This window comes from Neomonachus schauinslandi, chromosome 3 (assembly GCF_002201575.2).
Source record: "Neomonachus schauinslandi chromosome 3, ASM220157v2, whole genome shotgun sequence".
Taxonomy (NCBI): Eukaryota; Metazoa; Chordata; class Mammalia; order Carnivora; family Phocidae; genus Neomonachus; species Neomonachus schauinslandi.
Window position 1 is genome coordinate 149,732,799 of NC_058405.1, and position 25,789 is coordinate 149,758,587.

The 25,789-nt window shown below is 40.7% G+C and overlaps 1 non-coding gene across 1 annotated transcript; it reads right to left on the reverse strand.

Annotated features, from left to right (window-relative positions):
• Positions 1-4,825: 4,825 nt before the first annotated feature.
• LOC123324510 lies at positions 4,826-4,929 on the reverse strand. The gene has a single exon (XR_006539872.1). It is a non-coding gene; the product is annotated as a small nucleolar RNA U13 (small nucleolar RNA).
• Positions 4,930-25,789: the final 20,860 nt, after the last annotated feature.

Here is a 25,789-nt window from a genome sequence, read left to right on the forward strand (position 1 = left end):
GCAGAGTCGGGACAAGGGGCTCGATCCCAGGACCCTGGGGTCATGGCCTGAGCTGAAGGCAGTCGCTTAACCAACTGAGCCACCCAGGTGCCCCTGGAATGTTCCTTAATCTCTTACCCTGAATCTTAGCTGGAGGTCAGAACTCTCCCAAGGGTCAGGTATGGCCCTAGGGATTTGGAGTAGATTTACAGTATCAAAATAATTTTTCTTTCCGTTGGCTATGCTTTCTTCCTATTATCAGCCAGGAGGGCACTGAGGAGAAGACACTAGCTTATCTTTTTAAAAATTCCCGATCAACCCCAAAGACTATGCCCTAGTTTCTCTGCTGTCAATGCTTCTTTTTGGCTTTTCCAAAGCTCATATTACCTAGGGTATGGAATAAGCAGTTCTAACCAAAAGACTCTAAAATACAGCATAGTTCTAAAAAGAAAGTTTCTTTTTCTCGTGCTATAGACTAAAGGGGAACACTGAGGCCAGCCAGAGGGCTGTCCCATGAGGTCATTTAAGGAAGTCTGTCTCTCCATCTTGTTGCTCCACCGTGCCCTGGGGTTATGTTCTCATGCCCCGGGGTCAAAGCTGGGTTGATCCACATCTGAGTTTCAGCTGGAGGGGAATGTATAGAAAGTCTTACCAGGTGGCTGTGTCCTCAAGGACATCATCTAGACAGTGCATACATTAGTTCATTTCCCAATGGCCTGAATTTAGTCACAAGGCCACTCCTAGTAGCAAGGGAACCTGAGAAATGTAGTTTATAACCTAATGGCCATGTGTCTAGCTAGAACTCAAGGAGTTCTAGTACAAAAACAGCGGAGAAAGGATACTGAGAGATAGCAACCTCAGGCACACTCCACAAGACCAGAGTGGAAAGAGATGAGTAGCTGTGTAATAGAAGAGCAGAAACTCCCCCCCTTCCCTTTTTTTGGTCCCCCATCAGGAAGTATTTCTGTTTTGAAGCTTTCAGTACCTCTCCCCCACTACCAGCCCTATGCAGCAGCTTCTAGACTCATCCTCAACAGCAAGCACCCTGACTGGCCTCCCTGGCTCTCCCCTTGCCTCCTGCAAATGCACTGTTAACACAGATCAGCAGAACCTCTATCAGATGTCAACTAGACAATGTCACTTCTTTACTTAGAACTCACCACAAACCTCTCCTTGCAATGAGAATCAAATCTAAACTCAGTACTGTGGGCTGGAAGACTGCCCTCCTGGCCTCTGCTCACTTCTTTTCCTTGTCTGTACTCTGCCACTGTCTTGTTGTTGTTGTTCCTTGAATATGCTAAACTTGTTCTCATCTTGGTTCCTCCCTTCTTGCTGTTCCTTCTGCTTGAGGCCGTATCTTCACAAAGCTGTCTCCTAATATTCAGGCTTCAACCCAAATGTGACCGCTTTGGTGAGGTCCTCCCTGAGCATTCCAGCTGAAGCCCTCCACTCCCAGTGGAGTGTGCCATTGCCCAAAAACATCTTCATAACATGCATCATAGCCGCTATTAATTATTTATTTACATGTTTATAGTATATAAGCTCCTGGGGATGGGACACTGTTCATCACTGTATCCAGAACTCCTAGCAGGTGGCTATGGACACATAGCAGGCAGCCTGTGAATATCTGTTAGCTGACAGCTTTGATCTCTGTAAAAGAGTAAAACTATTTCTCTAGCAGCTATTAGTATAGGTCCTTGCACATTGTAGGTATCCTGTAAATTGTTATTAAATGAATAGGCCTAGCTACAAATCCAGTGAATCAGAGACAGGAGTGTCATTCGAAAAGGCTTTACATAAATATTTTGTTTTTAGTGAACACTTTTCTAAATATTAAAGAATTCAATAAGCTTTGTAAAATATACCGATAAGTATAAAGGAAAGTCTTACCACTGAAAGAAAATCATTGTTAACACCTTGGTAAATACCTATATAGATTTTTTCCCTGTATGTGTGCACGCACACAATTTTTAAAAATTGGTATCGTACCATATACCAGCATACCTTGTTTTTCACTTTACTGCACTTCTCAGATACTGCATTTTCCACCAACTGAAGGTCTGTGGCAACTCTGTACTGAGCAAACCTATTGGCACCATTTTTCCAATAGCATTTGTTCACTTCGTGTCCTTGTCACATCTTGGCAACTCTTGGAATATCTCAAACTTTCCCATTAAATATAACAAATAGATGTCATGGTGATCTGTGATCAGTGATCGTATGTTACTATTATAATTCTTTTGGAGCACCACCAACCGTGCCCATGTAATAGTGAACTTAATTGCTGAATTTTGTGTGTATTCTGACTGCTCCACGGACCAGCCGTTCCACCATCTCTCTCCCTCTCCTCAGGCCTCCCTACTCCCTGAGGCACAACAATATTGAAATTAGGCCAATCAATAACCCTATAATGGTTTCTAAGTCTTTAATTGAAAGGAAGAGTTGCACATTTCTCACTTTAAATCAAAAGCTAGAAATGATTTATCTTAATGAGGAAGTCATGCCAAAAGCTGAGATAGGCTGAAAGCGAGGCCTCTTGCGCCAGTTCGCCAAGTTGTGAATGCAAAGGAAAAGTTCTGGAAGGAAATTAAAAGTGCTACTCCTGTGAACACATGAATAAGAAAATGAAACAGCCTGATTGCTCCCCTGGAGAAAGTTTTAGTGGTCTGGATAGAAGATCAGCCACAACATTCCCTTGAGCCAACGTCTAATCCAGAGCAAGACCCTCACCCTCTTCAATTCTAGAAAGGCTGAGAGAGGTGAAGAGGCTGCAGAAGAAAAGTCTGAAGCTAGCTCAGGTTGGTTCCTGAGGTTGGAGGAAAGAAGCCGTCTCCATAACCTAAAAGTGCAAGGTGAAGCAGCAAGTGCTGATGTAGAAGCTGCAGCAAGTTCTCCAGAAGATCCAGCTAAGAGAACTGATGAAGGTGGTTACACTAAGCGATAGATTTTATATGTAAATGAAACAGCCTTACAGTGAAGGAAGATGCCATCTAGGACTTGCACAGCTAGAGAGAAGTCAATGCCTGCCTTCAAAGGACAAAGGACAAGGCTGACTCTCTTGTTAAGGACTAATGCAGCTGGGTGATTTTAAGTTGAAGCCAATGCTCATTGACCATTCTGAAAATCCCAGGGCCCTTAAGAATTATGGTAAATCTACTCTGCCTGTGCTCTACAAATGGAACAACAGAGCCTGGATGAGGGTACATCTGTTTACGACATAATCTACTGAATATTTTAAGCACAGCTCAGAAAAGAAGATTCCTTTCCAAATAATCCTGCTCATTGACAATGTACCTGCTCACCCAAGAGCTTACATGGAGATGTACCATGAGATTAATGTTATTTTCATGCCTGTTAACACAACACTCATTCTGCAGCCCATGGATCAAGGAGTAATTTTGAATTTCAAGTCTTATTATTTAAGAAATACATTTCATAAGGTTATAGCTACCATAGATAGTGATTCCTCTGATGGATCTGGGCAAAGTAAATTGAAAATTTTCTGGAAAGGGTTCACCATTCTAGATGCCAGTAAGCAGAATTCATGATTCATGGGCAAAGGTCAAAATATCAATATTAACAGGAGTTTAGAAGAAGTTGATTCCAACCCTCATGGATGACTTTGAGGGGCTCAAGACTTGAGTTGAGGGAGTAGGTGCAGATGTGGAAATACCAAGAGAACTAGAATTAGAAGCAGAGCCTGAAGATGGGACTGAATTGCTGGCAATCTCATGATCAAACTTGAATGGATGAGGAGTTGCTTCTTATGGATGAGCAAAGAAAGTAGTTTCTTGAGATGGAATCTACTCTGGTGAAGATGCTATCAAGACTGTTGAAATGACAAAAGATTTAAGGGCGCCTGGGTGGCTCAGTTGGTTAAGCGACTGCCTTCGGCTCAGGTCATGATCCTGGAATCCCGGGATCGAGTCCCGCATCGGGCTCCCTGCTCAGCGGGGAGTCTGCTTCTCCCTCTGCCCCTCCCCCCTCTCATGCTCTCTCTATCTCATTCTCTCTCTCAAATAAATAAATAAAATCTTTAAAAAAAAAAAAAAAAAAAGAAAGCACAGATGATGGGATGGTTAGCATTTTCTAGCAATAAAGTATATATTTTAAAGATTTATTTATTTATTTGAAAGTGATCATGAATGGGGGGTGGAGGCGGGGCAGAGGAGAGGGAGAGAAGCAGACTCCCCGCAGAGCACAGAGCCTAGGCGGGGCTGGATCCCACGTCCCCGAGATCATGACCTGAGCCCAAATCAAGAGTCAGATGCTTACCTGACTGAGCCACCCGGGTGCCATGCAATAAAGTATTTTTTAATTAAAGTACACATGCTGTTTTTTAAGACATAATGCTATTGCACACTTAAGAGGCTACAGTACAGTGTAAATATAACTTGTATATACACTGGGAAATCAAAAAATTCATTTGACTTGCTTTATTGCCATAGTTTCTTTATTGAGGTGATCTGGAACCCAACTCACAATATCTCCAATGGTTGCCTATATGCAGTTTGTTTATTTTTAGCTATGAGATGTATTTATTTTAATTTTTTAATTTAAGTATAGTTAACAGTGTTATATTAGTTTCAGATGTATGATACAACGATTCAACAATTCTACACATTTCTCAGTGCTCATCAAGGTAAGTGTACTGTCAATCCCCTTCATCTGTTTCGCCCATCCTCCCACCTACCTCCCCTCTGACAATCACCAATTTGTTCTTTGCATTTGAGTCTAGGTTTTTTGTTTTGTTTTGTTTTGTCTCTGCTTACATGCAGTTTAAATAGAAAACTTGCCAAGTATACTCACAAGAAATAATGCTTCTTTTATTTATTTGTTTTTTTTACATTAGATGGGTAATGTGCCCAGGTCGTAACAAGGTTTGAGGGAGTCACATGTCACAGAATACCCTGGACAGCCAATCATAACATTTATGAACTACAAAAGGTCTCAAAATACTGCCTGAAGGACGAGGATGAACATTAAGGTAAATTAGATGGAGTGCTTTAGTTACGTTTCAGGTGGTGACTAGAGAAAGCACAGAATAAGTTTTGCATGGACACATCTATTAGCTGGCAGACCCATGCTCCATGCTAGGGGCTCTTTGCAGAGTGGGGGGGGGGGGGGGAAGAATTCTCTAGAAAAGTTTGTCAAGCCTGAGATGCTGCTTATTTTTATTTAGATCTAACTCTTCTTCCTTTCCAAAGAAGAGCATTGATTGCTTTTCTTTTCATCTTTCCTATCAAAAGATGGGAAGTATCACCGGAAAAAAACTATCAAGATTTATTTTTACTTTCGTCACGAACAAGTATATAATGCAAGCTCCCATGATAGAACTGTATAGCTATGGCTATGCTACCAAAATGTCAGGGATGCTGTCTTTCTGGGAGGTGAGGGAAAACAACTAGATTTGGAAATCTGGTATATGAAAGTATATGAATATACAAATGACATTTATAGATTCGGAGATACCCATCCACCTATAAGTATATATAGTTGGCATCAAGTCACTAAGCATAAAAAATGTTGTGGGTGTCTACAACTTTTTTTAAAAAGGCATATTTGCATTAAAAATATGTTTTCTAATTTCCAAAATAGTCTGTGTAAGAAGATGGGAAATTTGGGTGAAAAGATAAGAGTGGGGGAAGGAAAATAGTAGAAAAAAATTGGAAACACATGCATATAACATCACAGTCTTTTGTGCTTCCGGCCTTTTACATATATGGAAGAAGGTGCGTGTTGTGTTTCCAGATCTGACTTAGCCCAGCAACCAGTATGAGTTTGGCCAAGTCACTTCCCCTCCTTGAGCCTTTATTCCTTTATCACCAAAATAAAACAGAAGAGGAGAAAGAGGCAAGAAGCTGGCACTAGCAGAGGATGCAGCTCCCCTAAGCAGTACCGAGAGTCCCATCCAGCCCAGCATTTTATGATCGTTACTGTGAGTATGTTCATTGTGTTATTTCGCACAGATTAATTATATGGGTTATTGCTATTGTTTCTCTTGCCTGTTTGTTTGTTTGTTTGAAGGGTGTTGGTAGGTAGTTTTGCTAAATGGTGCTTTACTTGCTTAAATTTCTTGTGAGATCTCTACCAACATGACTGACACTTCTAGAAGCTACCAGTTGTATCTGAAAGCCTCTGATGCTGGTGGAAGTTTTAGTTGAGCCAAAACCCTCCTCAAGTGGGTTTACTATGGGTGGTCACTGTTCACAAAAGGGGGTGGTTGGTGACTTGCCTCAAGAAGACTGTGGTGAAGAACACAGTCACTTCAGACCTGTGGCCAATGAGACAGGGGACCAGATGAGGAAACAGTAGTGTGCAGTATGGTGTTCAAGAGAGAAAAGGTACTTGCCATAAGTGATTGGTGGTATGTGAAAATTAAATTATGCTGAAGTCCTCGAAATCTTGTGAATACTAAAGAATTCATTACTACCCACAGAATGACTCTTGAGAAAGGAAATACGCTACCTGAAAATGTCCTGCTGTCTTGGACAAGGGCTTGGAAGACGAGAAGGAAAAACCGACACCTAACCGAAATGAATAATATAAAGAATGCCCATTGTTAGTCACTGTTCAAATACAGTTAAAACCTTTCATGACAGAAGGAAAGACCGCACAGAGGTGACCCATACAATAGTCAAGAATCGCAGGCTAAGGCTCAGCCACAATTCTAAAACCTAAGAATAAAATCAACAATCCCTCTAATTGTTTATCACAATGCTTCCTTTAGAAATTTTACTTGAGGAGTTGGGGTGGAGCAAAGAATAAAAAAATCCTTTCTGAGCCTGCCTCACATCTAGTTTGAAAGTAGAATTTCTTTACTAGAACTGCTGATCTGTTAGGGCAACAGTTTATGTGGGTTTCAAAGGGCTCTTAGAGTTCAAGTATGGATGTGTTCTGTTTGTGTGCCAATACCGTGCACATACACACACATAGCCGCCCCATTTGTGTCTCCAGGCCAGGGTTTCTCAATCTCTGAACTATTGATATTTTGGGTCAGTGAATTCTTTATTCTGGGGTTGTCCTGTGTATTGTAAGATGTTTAGCAGCATCCCTGGCCTTACCTACCAGAAGCTGGTACCATTTCTCCTCTCCTCTTACCTACACCCCCAGCTTCCCATGATAGCCCCAAATGTTGTCAAATGTTGCCAAATGTCTCCTGGGGGACAAAATCTCCCTTGGCTAAAAATCACTGCCTGCGGCTGAGATGGGGAGATTTAGTGAGGGGAAAGGGGACAGAGAGTGAGGAACATGAGGCTTTTCTCTAGGATGCAGAGATTTATTCTCAAGGTTATTTCTATTTATGGAAATTACTCAAAGATGCTTACAAGTGTTTTTAGGAAGCTGATTTCATTCCAAGCAAGCCAAATATTAGAAATATCATTTTAAACTGTAACTTATAACTGCTTTTCTACAGAACGTCTTAATGGAGTCAAGCATTTGCCTTGAAGAATGCTATTGAGTCATTCGTGGTTTTCCTAACTTGTGGCATTGCTGGCCGTCCACTTGGAATAGCATCATGTGCTGTTTTGCCTTTTTCCCCAAAACTTTGGCAAACTACTTTGATATACTGCTGAAAATACATGTTAGCAGAATAACTTATTTTTTTTTTTACCACAATTCTCAAAGAACCCACATTGTCTACTTGCTAGGAGAGCAATTATTTGTAATCTGAATGTAACTGAGGCATAGTTACCTAGATCCATTTTAGCATGTTACCACACAGGCTTAAATTATTTTGCTGGTAGCAAAGTATGTAGTTTGCATACAACACTGAGCTTACCAGGTAACTTTATGACCGAACCTCATATCTGAAGAGTGACTAGGAATTAATATACCTTAATTCGAAGTTTAAGGATATGCCCTTATTCAGTGTTTACATCTTTTTTTTTTTTTTAAGATTTATTTATTTATTTGAGAGAGAGAGCAGACAAATTGGGTGGGGTGAGGAAGGGCAGAGAGAGAGAGAATCTCAAGCAGACTCCCTGCTGAGAGCAGAGCCTGACGCAGGGCTCGATCTTACACCCTGAGATCACAACCCTGAGATCATGACCCGAGCCCAAATCAAGAGTTGGACGCTCAACGGACTGAGCCACCCCAGGCGCCCTTGTGTTTACAACTTATCTTGACTTGTATTTTACTCCCAAAGAAGAGGAAAACAGTACAAACGGTGAGGGGTTTTTTTGTGTGTGCGTTTGTTTTTTGGTGGTGGCACTCCAGGACTTTCCTTCTACAATTTATTTCAACATCATTTATGGAACACTGACTGTGAGCAAGGATTTATGCCAATTCTTAGCAGATTTTATTTTTGCAGTAAAATCAGATGTATTTCTTTTAAAATTGTGCTGTAATGAATCTTTTCTCTATCATTTTGATGTCAGTGAAGATTACCACAAAAGTTAATGTTTTCTCCATCTATAAATGCGAGACTAAAATCAAGGAATAGAAGACAGGGAATCTACAAAAGGTAGGCGAGGTTTTTAAAAAGCCAAACATGGGGCACCTGGGCGGCTCAGTTGGTTAAGCGTCTGCCTTCTGCTCAGGTCGTGGTCCCAGGGTCCTGGGATCGAGCCCCACATCGGGCTCCCTGCTCGGCAGGAAGCCTGCTTCTCCCTCTCCAACTCCCCCTGCTGGTGTTCTCTCTCTCTCTCTCTCTCTCTCTCTCTCTCTGTGTGTGTGTCTCTGTCTCTGTCAATTAAATAAATAAATAAAATCTTTAAAAAAAAAAAACTTCTTTAAAAAAAATAAAAATAAAAATGAAAAGCCAAACATATAATATTGTAAGATTAAAATAGTTGGTAAGCATTCTGCTTATCACTTTACTATTTGGCATCAAGTGGACAAACAGACACTCTCAGACTAAACTTTTATTTTCATCTGGATGGATGGCAGGCCCAGAAGATCACAGGTTAAATTCTTGAAACGTCTGTAATTTCAGATGAGTTCTCAGAAAAATACATACTTTCTGGCCTATATACTGTCCACCATAGTTTTCCATATTTGCTACTGATTTATTATAATGTGTTAAGTATCAGTAAATAGGATCAGCATAAATATCACTACTGAATTTAAGGACTTTAATTCTTTTTTTTTTTTTTTAAAGATTTTATTTATTTGACAGAGAGAGACACAGCAAGAGAGGGAACACAAGTGGGGGGAGCGGGAGAGGGAGAAGCGGGCTTCCCGCCGAGCAGGGAGCCCGATGGCAGGGCTCGATCCCAGGACCCCGGGATCATGACCTGAGCCGAAGGCAGACGCTCAACGACTGAGCCACCCAGGCACCCCTAAGGACTTTAATTCTTACTTGCTTTTAGATTCTGTATCTTTTATGTTAGGTGCTGGGTCTCTAATTTGGTGTTGATTTACCTGGCTGTGTGGGAGTTATGTAAAATTATCCAACCGATGTAAGCCAGGTGTTCACAGCTCTTTATGCATCAGGGACTACACTGGAAGCTATCCAAGAGCAGGTGTCTGTGACCTATATAGCAAGCATGACAAAGATGGCTCATGGACTTACTTCCAGTGTCCCTTGGAAAGTTGTTCCCTCAAACTCCCTGACCTCCTTGCCGGTTCCCTGCCTCCCTAATCCCAGTCTCTTTCCCCCAGTCACTTGGGAGAACGGTCTTTGGCAACAGTCAGATCCATGGCGCCTGCCTGTACTGACATGGAGAGTTTGCAGCAGCACAATGGCCTCCACCCTCTCCCACGGCTGAGCTCCATCTTTACACCTCTACGCCTCTAGCCAAACAGAATGGTACAGAGGACCTAGAACTTTAGAAAATTACTTTTCAAAGGTTTCTAACCTCAGCTCTAGATGTCACAGAAAACAATACATTGCCATCTTTAACAAAAAGTGTTATTTTAAAAACATTCTCTCTTGCTCTTCCTCTTTTTTCTATATGTGGTTTCTAATTCTTGTTCCTTGATTATTCTTTTCAAAGAGGGAGAAGCAACCAGAAGATACTGGAGAAGGAAAAGAGACTCGCTAGTGGAGGGTGCCTGGGGAATATTCTTAGCATTCGTTTCAGGGCAATACTGGTGCTGCTGGAATAGAACCCCTTGCTTGGTGTAGGAATGTATGGCGGCAGTCATGGAACCAAGTGGCTAGGACCTTGGCAATGTGTGCCTAGCTCGGCAATGCAGCCAGCTCTCCTGCCCTCCTGCCACTCACAGCTCTGGAGTCCTCCTGTGAAGGCTGCTCAGGAATGAGCTGAGGGAGTACAAACAACTGTTATGGGTTGAATTGTGTGCCCCACCCCCCCCAACATCCATATATGCTGAAGTCCTAACTCCCAGTATCTCAGCATATGACCTTATTTGGAAATACGGTCATTGCAGACATAATTATAGTTAAGATGAGGTCATTCTGCTGTAGGTGGGTAATACAACATGAAGAAGGTCCTTATAAAAAGGGGAAATTTGGATACAGAAGCATATAAGAATCCATGTGAAGATTGGAGTTATGCTGCCATGAGCCAAGGGACTACCAGAAGCTAGAAGAGAAGCCTGGAATGATTCTTAGTGCCTTCAGAGGGGTTAAAGTCCTACCAACATCTTGATCTCAGACTTCCAGTTTCCAGAACTATGAAACAATAGATTCCTGTTGTTTAAGCCACTCAGTCTGTGGTAATTTGTTAAAATAGGCAAAGCAAACTAATATAATAATGTAGCAATGATGGAATTGTCCTGATCTTGACTAGAATCTCCCTGAAGAAGTGCTGGTTTGATGAAGCTAAGAAGCTAAGCATGGTCTAATCCAAATACCTAGAAGGAAACCTGTGTGTATCGATAATAGACATACACATGTAAGGACATAAATAAAAACACACTGCAACCATTTCTAAGCAATTCCATGAATATAGTAAATGCTGAATCTACATGTTACATTACTTAATCACTCTTGGGTTTCCTAAATGTCAGAGGATCTGTATCTACAGCTACTAGGGTAATTCCAGGAGCTGAACCCTCTAGACCAACCTCCTTCTACAATTCAACTCAACCAACATTTACTAACCTGTGTGCCAAGAATTCTAAGCAATGCTGTAGAATAAAGCATCAGATACAATTCTGGCCCTTAAGTAGTCTTGTTATTTAGTAATTAATAATATTAGGCAGAATTCTTCAAGAATCTTTCATTTATTAACCTATATGGGATTCTGTCCACTTACACCCAGGAATGCTCAAGACTCTTAGTCACAGGTGATAGAAACAGAACTCAAGCTGGCTTAAACCAACACACAAATAAAACCCTGAGCAATTCAAGGGTGCAAGTATGACTTAGGTAGTGTATTAGTCAAGGTTCTCCAGGGAAACAAAATCCATGGGAGAGACAGAAGGAAGGAGAGAAGGTAGGGGACAGAGGGAGAAGGGGAGGCAAAAAAAAAAAACAAACAAACCCAGATAGAAATAGAGACAGAAAAGAGACAAGAGAGATTTATTTAAGGAATTTGCCCACAGAATTGTGGTACAATGTGTAGGGCAGACTGGCAGGCTAGAAATTTAGGTACGAGTTGACATTGCAGTCTTGAGTCTGAATTCTGCAGGGCAGCAGGCTGGAAACTCAGGCAGTGTCTCTATATTGCAATCCTGAGATTTCCTTCTTGGGAGACCTGTCTTTGCTCTTAAGGTCTTCATATGATTCCATGAGGCTGCCCACATTATGGAGGGTACCTGCTTTACCCAAACTCTGATTTAAATGTTAATCTCATCAAAAGAATACCCTTACATAAACATCTAGATTAGTGTTTGACCAAACCACTGGGCACCATAGCCTAGCCAAGGTGACACATAAAGTTAACCACCACAAGCAGTGTGGAATCCAGAGAGTGCTCCCAAATCATCAGAAATCCACCCCTCCCTGGCTTCCTCAGTGAAGGCTTGAAGTGACCCATCTTCCAGTCCATGCTCTGGTGAATAATCACTGTGGCTAAGGGAATGCAATTCCTTGGTGGGGGCTGAGAACAGGGGTAGGGGTGGTTGTGTTATAGAAGGGATGTTGAGCAGACATCAGGAGCTGTTCAGTTAGAGGGATCTCAGCAACCAGGAGGAAGAGATAAGTGAGTGTCATTTTGAAAGGAAAGAGAACATTTTGTGCATATCCAGTCCTTAAAGGTACTTAAAGGTGAGTACTTAAAGGTGGGAAGCAGAAGGGAGAAAGGAGAGACCCTTTGGGAGAAATGAAGGGCTCTTGCTGGAATGTCCTATAGGCTCCTGCAGCTGGAGGTGGGCAGATATTCCAGTGGTCACACCAGATACCACATGCAACTGATGGGCTTATATCACATTAGCTTGGTTTAAACTACTTGAATCTCATGAGATATTTCTTTGAGGAAAATTTATTTTTTCTCATTGATTTAAAGTCAGTAATTTCTGTTCCTCTGAACACAGAATTGCTTTTAATTATAAATGCATGACATTTAAAATTATTTAAATACAAATATTTTTACACCAACCGGTGTGGAATGTGGGGTGTGAGATGTGGGGATGGAAGCAATGGATTTTTTCCTGTACAGAAGCCCTGCTAGAAAAATATTTTCCCTTAGTCATCGTTACAAAAATCACCTCTCTCAGGGATGCTTGTTATTTAAAATTAAATGGAATTGGCATTTGGAGATTTTTGAATAATTTAACTGGACTTATTTCGGCAATTACATAATGGTTACAAATGGGTCAAGGCCCCGGTCATGTCAGGGAATTAAGAAATGGATTTGTTTACATGGCCATTGTTTATCTGCCTTCCCGCTCTCATCTTCTGCTTCCATCCCCATGGCAGCCCCCGCCCCCCCACTCCTCTCCCACCAGAAGCTCCACAGGGATAGAGACTACCTTTCACTCACGCCCTCCCTGGTGTGGTCTCTGACAGATCACACAGTGCATCAGTGTGTGTCCAGTTGCGCTGAACTTTGTTAGCTGGGGATCCTGGGCATTTAGGAAGACAGAATGCTAGGACAGTTCTGTAAATTCTCAGCAAAGTTCCTTTAGAACAAATTTGACAATGTTAGAACAACAACAGCTTTGCAAGTTTCTAAACGCACAGTTGCCGCTCCTGGTAGCTGCTTACACAAAAATCTTACTTGCAGCTAATGTCTGTCAAATAATGAAAGCCCAGTAGGCAAAATCTGAAGTATTTTTCCTATATCCCCACTATTCACCTTTTTCGAGCTTCCCTTTTTTTTCATTTCTCTTTTCTTTATGATAAAATGAAAGAATGTGTTACACACTCCGAAAGGAAATCCAGGTATGAATAGGTAGATGGGGATGGTTCTTCTGTTCATCTATAGGGGCCTCCTTTCTTTCCACTTCCTTCTTGGGGAGTGGCTGGGAAAGAGGCACAGACAGGGTCACCCTGAAGAGCTCCCCTAGCGGTACAGTGATTTGAATCCATTGAGGGTGACTAGAAGGGGTCAAATATAAAAGATGGTCATGCTTTCTTCTACTCCAAACACCTCCTTCTGGGACCTGAACAGGGCTATAGATCTTGAAGATCCATTTCTCTATGGATGGCAAGTCCACTTTGCCTTACCCCAGCCACTCAGGCAAACAATCTCTCTTTCTTTCTTCTGAACACAGGCCAGTCCCCGCCCCCAGCTTTAACTCAACACTTTCCATCCATGAGCTTTAACAGAAACTACCAGGTGCCAACTCAGTGCACTGAAAGGAGTTTGCAGACATTACTGCTAATCTGAGTACAGCCCTGCAAGACAGGCTAACATCATTTCCCATTTCCACTGTGCCATTCAGAGAGGCCATGTGACATCCCCAAGGTCAAAGCATTAAGTGGCCAAGTCAGGAAGACTGGGTCTCTTCAGCAGTAAAGCCCGTGTCTATTCCCAGATGGGTTTTAATGCTGACTGGCAGTCTGGCATTCATCTGTTAAAATATGGACACTTTCGGGGGCCTAGGTGGCTCAGATGGTTAAGCATCTGCCTTTGGCTCAGGTCATGATCCCAGGGTCCTGGGATCGAGCCCCACGTCGGGATCCTGGCTCAGCGGGGAGCCTGCTTCTCCCTCTCCCTCTGCCTCTCCCACTGCTCATGCTCTCTCTCTGTATCTCTGTGTCTCGAATGAATAAATAAAATCTTAAAAAAAAAAAAAGGACACTTTCATTCTGTTGCCTCTAACCTGAGATCTTGGATCACATCCTCATGCCTCCTATATTACTTCTACCTCTACCCGAATGTCTGTTGGGTACTTCACAGTACCATATGATCAAAACTGAATGCAAAACTGTTCCTATTGTTCTACGTCTTTAACTCAGGTTAGGTATTGGCTCTAGAAACCCGGGACCCCCGACTTTCCCCTTTCTGTCATTCTCTTTTTTTAAAAAAAGTGGTCACCAAGTCCTATTGATTCTTTCTCTCACATACAAATACAAGTACACGTATTCTGCCATAAAATCCTCCTTGATTTCTCTGGAAAACTTGTTCCCTCTGCATTTCCGCTGCTGTCGATACATACCTTGATTATAAGAACACATACCACTGTACCTGGAATGTCTATTGATAGAGGACATGTCACCCCCACCAGAGAGAAATCTATATTGGCAAAGATCTCCTATTGCCTGTGGTTGGAACTCAAGGCATCTTGCACTGTTTCTGGTACACGGTAGATCCTCAATAAATACGGTTGGGCTGAATTTAATTGGAGTGTATCCAAGGAACAAGGGTCTCATAGTGATTTAAATACCTCCCTACAATTAAGCTGAGGCCTGAGCAAAATAGGTGAGATTTCAAAGTTTGTCTTTTATGTCGGTGACCTCTTTTTCAGTTCCTTTTTCCTACCAGTAACAGCCCCTCTCCTTTAAGATCCTCAGTGACCTTTTATACTTTGCTCTGTCCCTTTCCCCAAATTAGGAAGGATCTAGAATCATCACTTGTATCACAACTGAAAGTCCCAGCTCTACCGCACACTAGCTGGGATCCTGGGCAAGTTCTTAACCTATTTGAAATTGTTGCCTCATTTATAACATAGATATGAAAATATCTGCCTCCTAGAGTTGCCATGGAGGTTCAAAAAAAAAAAAACAAAAAACCACACACAACTCTAAGTAAAACATTAGCATGATCCTAAGCACATAATAATGGCCCAATTAATGTTAAAAGAAGACTGCCTTATTTATACCAATATGCTAATTCTTCCCAATGCATTTACTTTAAAAAAATACTATTTAATTGTGGAACGTATTATCTCTTATTAAAGAAACCTATCTGTTCAGCTAGTGATCTACTGAAACTTCCCCGGTGCCTTGCTTCTGATCTGGGAACACAGGAAAGAAGAGCAGATCCCAGCACTGGGAAACTGGGAAGTGGAATTTCCCACCTTTGTGATAAGGTCAGCAGTACGGGGACTTACACACGAACCTTTCCAGTGTTCAGAGGAAGGTGTGTGGCACAGCCTAGTGAGGGGTGCTGAGGGCAAGTTTCCCAAAGAAGGGTTCCACTAGGGCTGAAATCAGTCAGAGGAGGGCAATCTTGTCAGAGGAAACATGAACAAAGGGACAGAAGCCAGACAAGATTTGACAGGAGAGGACAAATGACAAGTCATTTGGTTAGCTGTAGCTTGGGTGTGTGTAGGAGGGGGTAGGGGAGCTGGAAAGATGAGGCTAGAAAAGATAAGCAGGCGGCCAAATCCTCAGGGGCAATAGCAAGTAGGTGGGAAAGGTGTGGGTTGGGGTTCTTCTATCCCAGGAAATCTCAGCTATGTTTGCATACTGCAGTCACTGGGAGCTTTTAAAAGTACTGAAGCCTAGGTCCCTAGACAATTACATAGAAATCACTATGGGTGGAACTGAAGCATCATTTGTTTTTTTAAAGTTCCCCAAATGGTTCTAATACGCAGCTGAATTTGAGAACTGCTATATAATCTAGTCCTCAAAATCACACCAATCCAAATTCGGCTGTGAAGGTAACAATATAATAATCATTGACCTTTAGAATGGGGTGGGAGGGGTTAAGGGGCTGTATTTTTTTAATTATTTAATTTTTTATTGTGGTAAAATACACATAAAGTTGATCATTTTAACCATTTTCAAGTGTATAGTTCAGTACCACTAAGTACACTCACATTGTTGTGCAACCATCACTATCCATTTCCAGAACTTTTTTGTTATCCCAAAACGAAACTCTGTGCCCACTAAACACTGGTTCCCCATTCCTCCCTCCCACAGCCTCTGGAAGCCGCCATTCTACTTTCTGTCTCTATAAATTTGACTATACTAGGTACCTCATGTAAGTGCCACCATATAGTACCCGTCCTTCTGTGACTGGTTTATTTCATTTAACATGATGTCCTCTAGGTTCACCCATGTGGTAGAAGGTGTCAAAATTTCCTTTCTTTTTAAGGTTGAATAATAATCCATTGCATGTATATACCACATTTTGATCCATTCATCCATCGACAGAAACTTAGGTTGTTTCTACCTTCTGGCTATCATAAATAATTCTCCTATGAACATGGGTGTACAAATATCTGTTTGAGTCCCCGTTTTCAAATTTTTTGGGGTAAATACCCAGAAGTGGAATTGCCAGATCATATGGTAATTCTATTTTAATTTCTTTGAGGAACTTCCATTCTGTTTCCACAGTGGCTGCACCATATTACATTCCCACCAGCAATGCACAAGGGTTCCAATTCCTCCAATTCTTTACCAATATTTTCTGTTTATTTTGTGGGTTTTTTTTTTTATAATAGCCATCCCAATGGGTGTGAAGTAATATCTCATTGTGGTTTTGATTTGCATTTCCCTAATGATCAGTAATGTTGAACATTTTTTATGTGCTTATAAGCCATCTGTAATATCGTCTTTGGAAAAATGTCAAAGTATTTTCCCATTTTTTAACTGGGTTGTTTGTTTTTTGTAGAAGTTCTTTATATATTATAGCTATCAATCTTTTATCAGACATATGATTTGCAAATACTTTCTCCCATTTCATTGGTTGCCTTTTCACTCTGTTGATAGTATCCTTTCATGAACAAAATCTCTAATTCTGATGAAGTTCAATGTATCTATTTTTTTCTTTTGTTGCTTGTACTTTTAGTGTCATAACCCCTGTGCTTTACAGATGCTTGCACCAAGTCCTGCAGGTTGGGCTCCCCACAGAGAAGACTGAGATGGAGGCTGGTATATAGAGTACACTAGGCAGTGCTCTTGGCATCACCACTTGTGGAAGGGAAGGGAAAGGAGCATGGGCAGAGGGAGAAATTGGGCTGTGACGACATCTCAAGGAAAGCCTCAGCTGATCACCACAGTGAATTCCGAAGCTGAGGAGGACCTTCAGAGATGTCCTTCATTCGTGTGATGGGGATAGCCTTTATATTTGACCAGTCACTGGATATGGGGTACTACTAGAAGGGGCTATAACCGAGAGTGAGGTAGTTCTCTTGAGCCCAGGCAATTCCAAAGAAGGCTGACAGCTGAGGACTACTGGCCATGAGCACTCCCAGCATCTGGGGAAAGAGGCCTTTATTATTAGAAGGGGATCTGAGTGATCTATCATGCAATACATTCCCAAAGAGGTCTCCTCTTGCCTGCTTTGGTCTCCTCCTGTAAAGGGGATCTGGATGACATATCACTACCCACTACAGTCCCAAAGAGGTATCCTCTTGCTTGCTTTGATGCTCCTGGCCCACTTGCACTTTACTATAATTTAGGGAGGCATCTAAGGTCACCAGGAACCCCCAGCCTATTCTTGCTAGGCCCACCCTTTCCCTTCCCTTCTTCACTCTTCATTTTTCAATCCCTGGTCTCTCTCTTCCCCACCTGCACTTCTGCTGAAGACTGCAGTTGAATGTCATGGCCCAGAGTTCTTGCCACCTCAAGCCTTTCATTACTCAAGACATACTGAGCAGAAATGGAAGCAGAAAGTGGTTGCTTAAATCCTGGAGTATGGGTGGATGGGATGAGGGAATAGCAGAGAAACGCTGGGATAAAATACTTAGGCACAGAGAATCCCAGGATGGGAGCTCAGGTACTGAGGGGGTGGATACTGAATCAAATAAGCAAGTACATGATGAGAAAATTAAGAAGAAAAAGGATGATAGTTAAATAACATGTGACGTTAGGGACACAATAAACATTGACCTTGGTTTTAGATGCTGAAAAAATGGCAAAATGGGAAGAAAAAAAATACAAAGTTAATATTTATGTCTAATTGTTATGCAGTACAATAATTCAGTATATAATAAAATGTGTTAAAACTCATGTGTTAAAATCCTATCTCAAGTTGTATTTGATTAGAAGAGTAAACTCTTAACTACAAATATGGGGCTTCATAAATTGTGGTTCACACTGTATGGAGATTTGCTCACAAGCCCAAAACATCAGAGGGCAGTGCATCCTCTTTGGACTGCAGGAAACAGTACTTCTGGATCCCTCCTGCAGCCCGTTAGCTCTCACAGATACAAAACCCATGTGCTGAGTTCCTAATCCTAAATGCTGAGACTTGCTTCTCATAAAAATTTCTCCTCAGTAACCTTATCGGTGTACTGCAACTATGTTTTGTGACTTTTTCAAAAAACAAATGCTTAGAATATTTGAATAATTAGGTTTATGAACATTTCGATTCCTAGCCCCGAGGTAAGCCACTCCACTTCAGTTTTCATTGAAATCCACACTACCCAAGGCCTTTATGTCATCTGAAGTCAGGCTCCATTTGGAGGTTCAGTAATCTTTTTTACTAAGTATTCCTGAGTAAGTATTATCTATTTGGAAAGGGTTTAGGGCAATCCAGATGGAGAAACAAAATGTAGATTTTATATTCTTTTCCTTTTCTAGTTGTATGGCTCTAAGGATACCAGAATTTCCTCCCACACCCACCCTACCACATCCCACCCCCACTCTCACCCAAAACTAAATTACCCCTATCAGAGAGAGAAGGAATATACACTGATTGAAAACGTTTTCACCTGCATAGAATTTCCACTTGATTCCTATTTAATTTCTGAGTGTCATTTCTAATACTTGCTCTGACCCTATTTGTACTCCAGTCTACATCCTCAGACTAAGAGAACATAACATTTCTCTGGGGAAATTTACTCTGAAAAAACCCCAAAATGCAAATTCTCCAGAAAATAACATGATTATACATCCTTTAAAAACAAGTTGTCATATTTCCCTTGTACTAGAGCCTCATTTCTCTTAGGACAGCCACGTGGGAATTGAATGATTTCTTTAGCTGCATTACAGTTTTATCCTCATCACCATGATTATTGCTATTAAGTTTTGAGCCTACATTTTTATGATTCAATCTTGGAAATGGTTTTTAGAGTTTCATGATCATTTCCTTAATTGTTTCCGTTTTTCAGGCTTTACTATGACATTAGCTATTGTCCTTTCTTTAAATTGCCTGAAAATCAGAATTTAAATTTTATTATCAAGTAGCTAAATGGAAAATCCCTCTCCTGGGATTCTTAGGGAGGCCACATGAGAAGCTTCCCAGGATATGCTGTCTCATCATAGAGCTAGGTTATAGGCTCAGGATCCTAGAACTAGGTCAGAAAACCGGAGACCTGAGCATGTTCTCCACTCTGCTCACAACATTATCAGTGTGAGAACTCATCAAGGCTTTAGCAAAATCATCCTGCCTTTCTGCTGCTTTGTCCCCACTGTTTGCTTAGTGTGGCTCAAATTACAAATCCAGTCTTATCTCCTTTTGTCTATCCATTCTTCACTCTTTGCCAGGTGTTCCAGGCAGTTCCTTAGTTCTTATCGTCAGTTTCTAGCAGTTCTTGGACTCCCCAGGCCAGAATGGAGCACACTACAAATATACCTCTTAGGCATCAATGGCACCTCATGAGAAACACCCAAACTCTCCCACTGAGACCCATAAAAGGTATAGTACCACTGTGAGTTTTGGGGTATCCTAATTCCTTCTTCCACCATCACTCCTTTCCTCCCTTCCACCAAGCAGAAGTTCTTAGATAGGAATAATGATCTCATCTTTGACAAAAAGAGACACTTCCCAATTACTAACTTCTAACTTCCTCTATGATTGGGTTATAGTGTTATCTGAAAACAGAGGAAGATTCTTTGTTCTTTGTTCTTTTCAAATTCTTATTATCCCCACAATTTGTTTTTCTTCAAGATTTCATTTATTTGGCAGAGAGAGAAAGACAGCAAGAGAGGGAACACAAGCAGGGGGAGTGGGAGAGGGAGAAGCAGGCTTCCCGCTGAGCAGGGAGCCCGATGTGGGGCTCGATCCCAGGACCCTGGGACCATGACCTGAGCCGAAGGCAGACGCTTAATGACTGACCACCCAGGTGCCCCTATCCCCACAATTCTTGCCTAAAATGTTGGGAGTTGGTGGAATGAAAATAAGCAAAGAATAATCTCTCTTCTCTCAGAGGTAGCAAAGCTGGTTCTCAATTTAAAGAGCAGAATTGGTCTTGTCATTGAGACTAATAGCAACCCATTTGTTGCTTGGCTCTGAAAGCACATGAAGTAGACTTTAAAAAAATTTTTAATGTTATGATTTACTTTTCAGATTGTAATTGTCATACACAAATAATGCAAGGCTGAGCAGAGTTAAACCTGGGGTGTGTGCAGGGTCAGTTCCAGAAACATAAGACAGGTGGTGTTTCTATTCTGCCATCTAAGGGAGAGGTTCAGGAGGCAGCCAAGGGCACAACATATTGGTCCCTAGGCATTACACAGAACTACGAACAAGTACTAAAAGTTGAGAGTGAGAGATAAATAATGGCCACTGGGGAAAATGCAAGCTAACAGGCAATAGGAAGTTGGGAAACAGAGAACAGAAGTTAGGAAAATAGAACCAAAGTCATTCAATTCATTCTGTCCTTCCCTGTCTTCCCTGGCTGAGACTGTTTTTGCCTGGGTGGCCAGTCCTGCTTTGGCTCTTGGGCCTCACCTTCTTAAGGGTACCACTTGGCATCTGGCACTTCTTTTTCCAGGATGCAGAGCAATTCTTAATTTGCCAGATCCCCTAAGAACTAAACTCTTAGCTGGATTTGATAATGTCTTTTCTTCTCAGAAGTTTTTTGAGAAGGTTTTCGGAAGTTGACACCTTTACTGACTTCCTACAGCTTATTTTATATAACATCCATGGCATATGTGCTATTGAAATTTGTGCACAAATGTACCGTATCCTTACAACATAAGGATAGTATGGAAAGAAGCTATTATATTTACCTACCACAACCATTTGTTTGCTCTCTTGTGGTGGGAGACAAGAAAGAATGGTTGGAGGACGGAAAAAGAGAGATACACAAAATTTCCTTTTGCAATATTCAGCCTTTTCCAGAAAAAAATATATAACCTATCTCTAGTAGGCATTGTTTCCACATCTTACTACAATACTGAAAAGGACAAGAAGTCCCAAAAGAACTTCTAGATCTCATTAGTGTTAGCAATTCAGCCCTGCCCATCAATGGAACCTAAAGAGAGCTATACAGGGAACTTTCTGAACCTGATAAAGGTCATCTACAAAAAACTCAGAGCTAATATCCTACATGATGGTGAAAGACTGGATGCTTTCCCCCTTAGATTAGCACAAAGATAAGAATATCCACTCTTGCCACTCCCATTCAACACTGTACTGGAGGACCTAGACAGAGCACTTAGGCAAGGAAAAAACAAAACAAAACCAGAAAGCATCATATTGGTAACAGAAAAGTAAAACTATCTCTATTTGTGGATGACATGATCATGTATATAGAAAATCCTAAGGAATCCACTAAAAAATATTATAACTAATAAACAATGTTAAAGGTTGTAGGACACAAGATCAATATACAAATATCAATATATTTCAATATACTAGCAATTAATAATGTGAAAGTGAAACTAAGAAAACAATTACATTTAAAGTAGCATCAAAAAGAATAAAATAGAAACAAATTTAGCAAAATATGTATAACATTTGTACACAGAAACCTCTAAAACAACATTGAAAGTAAGTAAAGAAGATCTAAATAAATGGGAATACACTCCAGGTCCATAGATTGGAAGACTTGATTATTGTTAAAACGGTGATACTCCCCAAATTGGTCAGCAGATTTGATATAGTACATACCAGAATTCCAGCTGGCTCTTTTTGCAGAAATTGTCTCACACTTCTCTGTTTCAAAATTTACTGCAAAGCCTCAGTAAACAAGTGTAATAGTGGCATAAACATAAACATACAGATCAATGGAATATAATTGGGTCCAAAAATAAACCCTCACATTTATGGCCAGTTGATTTTTACAAGAAAGCCAGCCAAGACAATTCAAGGGGACCACTAGGTATCTACATGCAAAAGAATGAAACTGGATGCTGACCCTGAATTGTATAGAATAATTACCTCAAAATGGATCAAAGACCTAAATGTAAAAGTTAAAATTACAAAAGTCTTAGAAGAAAACATAGGAATAAAATTTTTTGATCTTGAATTAAGTTTCAAGACACCAAAACACAAGCATCAACAAGAGAAGATAATCGGACAGCATCAAAATTAAAAACTTCTGAGCTGAACTTTAAGAAAATAGAAAGACAACCCATAGAATTGGACAAAATACTTGTAAATCAAACATCTGATAAGGGACTTGTACCAGAATATATAAAGAATTCTTAAAATTCAACAATAAAAAGAGAAATAACCCAATTAAAAATAGGCAACAGGCTTGAACAGATATTTCATCAAAGAAGATACACAAATGACCAACAATCAGATGGAAAAAGTGCTCATCATTATTAGCCATTAGGGAAATGCAAATCGAAACCACAGCGAGATACTACTTCACACCTACCAGGATGGCTGTCATCAAAAATTTCGACAATAATAAGTGTTGGTAAGGATATGGAGAAATTTGAACCCTAATTCTTTTTTGGTGGGAATGTATAATGACAGTCACTTTGGAGGACAGTTTCAGTTCCTCAAAAAGTTAAACAGAGTACCATTGACCTAGTAATTCTAGTTTTAGGTATACATCCAAGAGAATTGAAAACATAAGTCCACACAAAAACTTGTATACTAATATCCATACCAGCATTATTCATGATAGCTAAAAAGGGGAAACAACCCAAATGTCCATCAACTGATGAATGGGTAAACAAAATGCAGTATATCCATACAATGAAATATTTGGCCATAAAAAGGAATAACAATGGATGAAACTTGAAAGCATTATTCCGAGGGCAAGAAGGCAGACACGAAAGGCCACATATTGAACGATTCCTTTTATATAAAATGTCCAGAATCCATAGGGACATAGAGAGTCTATGGCAACTCGAGAGAGACAGAAAGTAGATTGGTAGTTTGCCAGGACTTGGGGGGAGGAGGAATGGGGAGTGACTGTTAATGGATCCAGGGTTTCTTTTTGGGGTGTTGAAAATGTGGAATCTGTGATCATTGTGCAACTTGGTGAATATACTAAGAACACTGAATTGCACACTTTGAAAGGGTAAATTTTTTGGCATGTGAATTATATTTCAATAAACCTGTGGAAGGAAGGAAGGAAGGAAGGAAGGAAGGAAGGAAGGAAGGAAGAAAAGAAAATGAGCTGTACAGAAACTAATCTGTGATGGTTTATTTAGGTCACCATCATCTCTGACAACTTCAATGCTATTAGGTATTTGCATTTATTAGCTTGTGTTTAGTTGTGTTTCCTTCTCTTTCTCTCTTCTCTTCTTTTTAATTTTGAGGCTTCAATCCAAGTCATCCGGCCAAATGGATTCTCAAACATGTGTTTCCAACATATCTAAATCCATGGAAAAGGGATCCAGATTCAGGTAGGTAATTATGACCAAATTCATTTTAGTCACAGATTGACAGGGGGCCTCTAGAGACCCAAACACTTCTCTTTTTCAAACATGGTGACATAAAATTATTAAATTAATGATAGGTCCCTTTTAGTGCCAGGTTAATATCTGAAAATAATAATCAATTTAAAAGTTAGAATGAATAACAAATGTAATGAAACACACATTCAAATGTACCCTGAGGAATGCCCTTTTATATTACCATATTAAGGATATATTTTTTTAAAAAAGAGCTGTACCTGTGGGTGTATAATGATTTTGCGTAGTTATGCAGCACCCTTCCCTTGAATTGTTCAGAATGCTTTATAGCATTTACTTCAGCAATTGTCACAACATCCTTGGGGGTGGCAAGCGTTGTGCTAACAAGCGCAGTACAAGAGCAGGTCAGACAACCAAAGGGTCCGTAGCCATCGCATAAGGGCTAGAGCCCAGGGAGGTGTGAAATCCAGACGGTCCATCTCATAATACCTCACCTACATCTGACCCAAGTGGCATCTCCCTGGACTGATAACCTTTCTAACCAGTGATATTTCTGAGTCCCCGTTATTCTGGATATTACAAGTGTGTCAGCCACATCCTAAACAGATGGCCACTATCACATGATATGACTGTTTGGGATGTTAATAAGAATCACATGGCTAACACTTCCTAAAAAAAAAAAAAAAAAACTGGATTGGATTTTGAAAATTGGACCTCGGGGTTTTTGTTTGTTAGGTTTCCTGTTTTATTTCCAGAAAACCACAGGAATATTCAAAATCTATAAAGAGTATTTTGACATGGATTAATATCTACATTTGTTATATGTCACACAATCTGGGAAAGTTAGAAGGCTCTATGAAACAAAAATGGTTTTTTTGGATGGCAAAAATTGAGAAGTCAAGAGCACAGACAGTTCTACTTAACATTTTGGGCCTCAATTTCCTCATTTGGACAAACTAATCTCTTAGGGTTCCATGCAGCTATTTGATTTGCTGATTATATTTTCCCTGGTCATCTCAAAGCTTGGGCAGGGACCTGCATGTCGGGACAGTATCCATCTTATTTACCAGTATATTCCCCATGCTTAGCACAGTTCTTGGTACACAGTATGTGTTCAAAAATATTTTTTGAATAAGCAAATGTCTACAGTATTCTGTTTTAGAAGATTTTCTTTGACTGTGAGGCACTACAGTTGAAATTAAAGTCATCATAACAACCTTTCCCAGGAATTTATCTCTTGTATTGACAATGTGTTTTTATTTTTCCAGATGGTTTTCATTCCTAATTTACTGACTGATTATCCTTCAACAAAAGGATATTATTAAGCTTTGAAGATTTCCAAACACCTCTGGCGAGGGCATTTCTGTAAGTGTTCACGTGTTTCTCTTTAATTTGAAAAGTTGATTTATACTTGCAGTATTTTTGGTATTTAACAAATAACAACATATTTATATTACATCAACGCTTCATTGTTTTTCCTTTAAAAGTTCTTTAAAAAAGACTTTTTTCAACAATCTTTCCTGGTTTTATTTCCCTCATTGCCATTAGTTACCAGCAGTGACTCTCTTCTTTTGATTGCCGGTATTTGTCCAGAAAACTTAGAGGAGATGTCCTGTTTGTCTTTGATTTTTGGCTTCCAAAGATGCGCCACTGAAGAAGAGGAACTTCTTATAGAATGCATACGCTTTAGGGGCATCTGTCTCTAACTTGACAAAAATAAAAGAATAAAGTTATGTGTTTCCTTCACACATTTAGAAGCCAGAAATAGATTTAGACGTACATTTTTCGATCTGTGTGCCAACTTAGTAAGTGGAGGGAAACAGACTGCAGGGAGGAGGGCTCCCGCGCCCGCCCCCCCACCCCTACCCCGCAGTGCTTTTCCTCCTCCGTGGGGCCAAGCTGCCTGCAGCCCCACGCGCCGCTCCCCTGCCAGCCTCGCTCTTGTCCCTGCAGCTGTCATGCTGCCTGGTGGTGCTGGGTGTCATGGAAATCACAGCCTCACTGCGTGTCAGAGCTCAGGGACTTTGGGCCGGTTCCTTTTACACCACTGAACGCCTGCTGATTATTGACTCCATT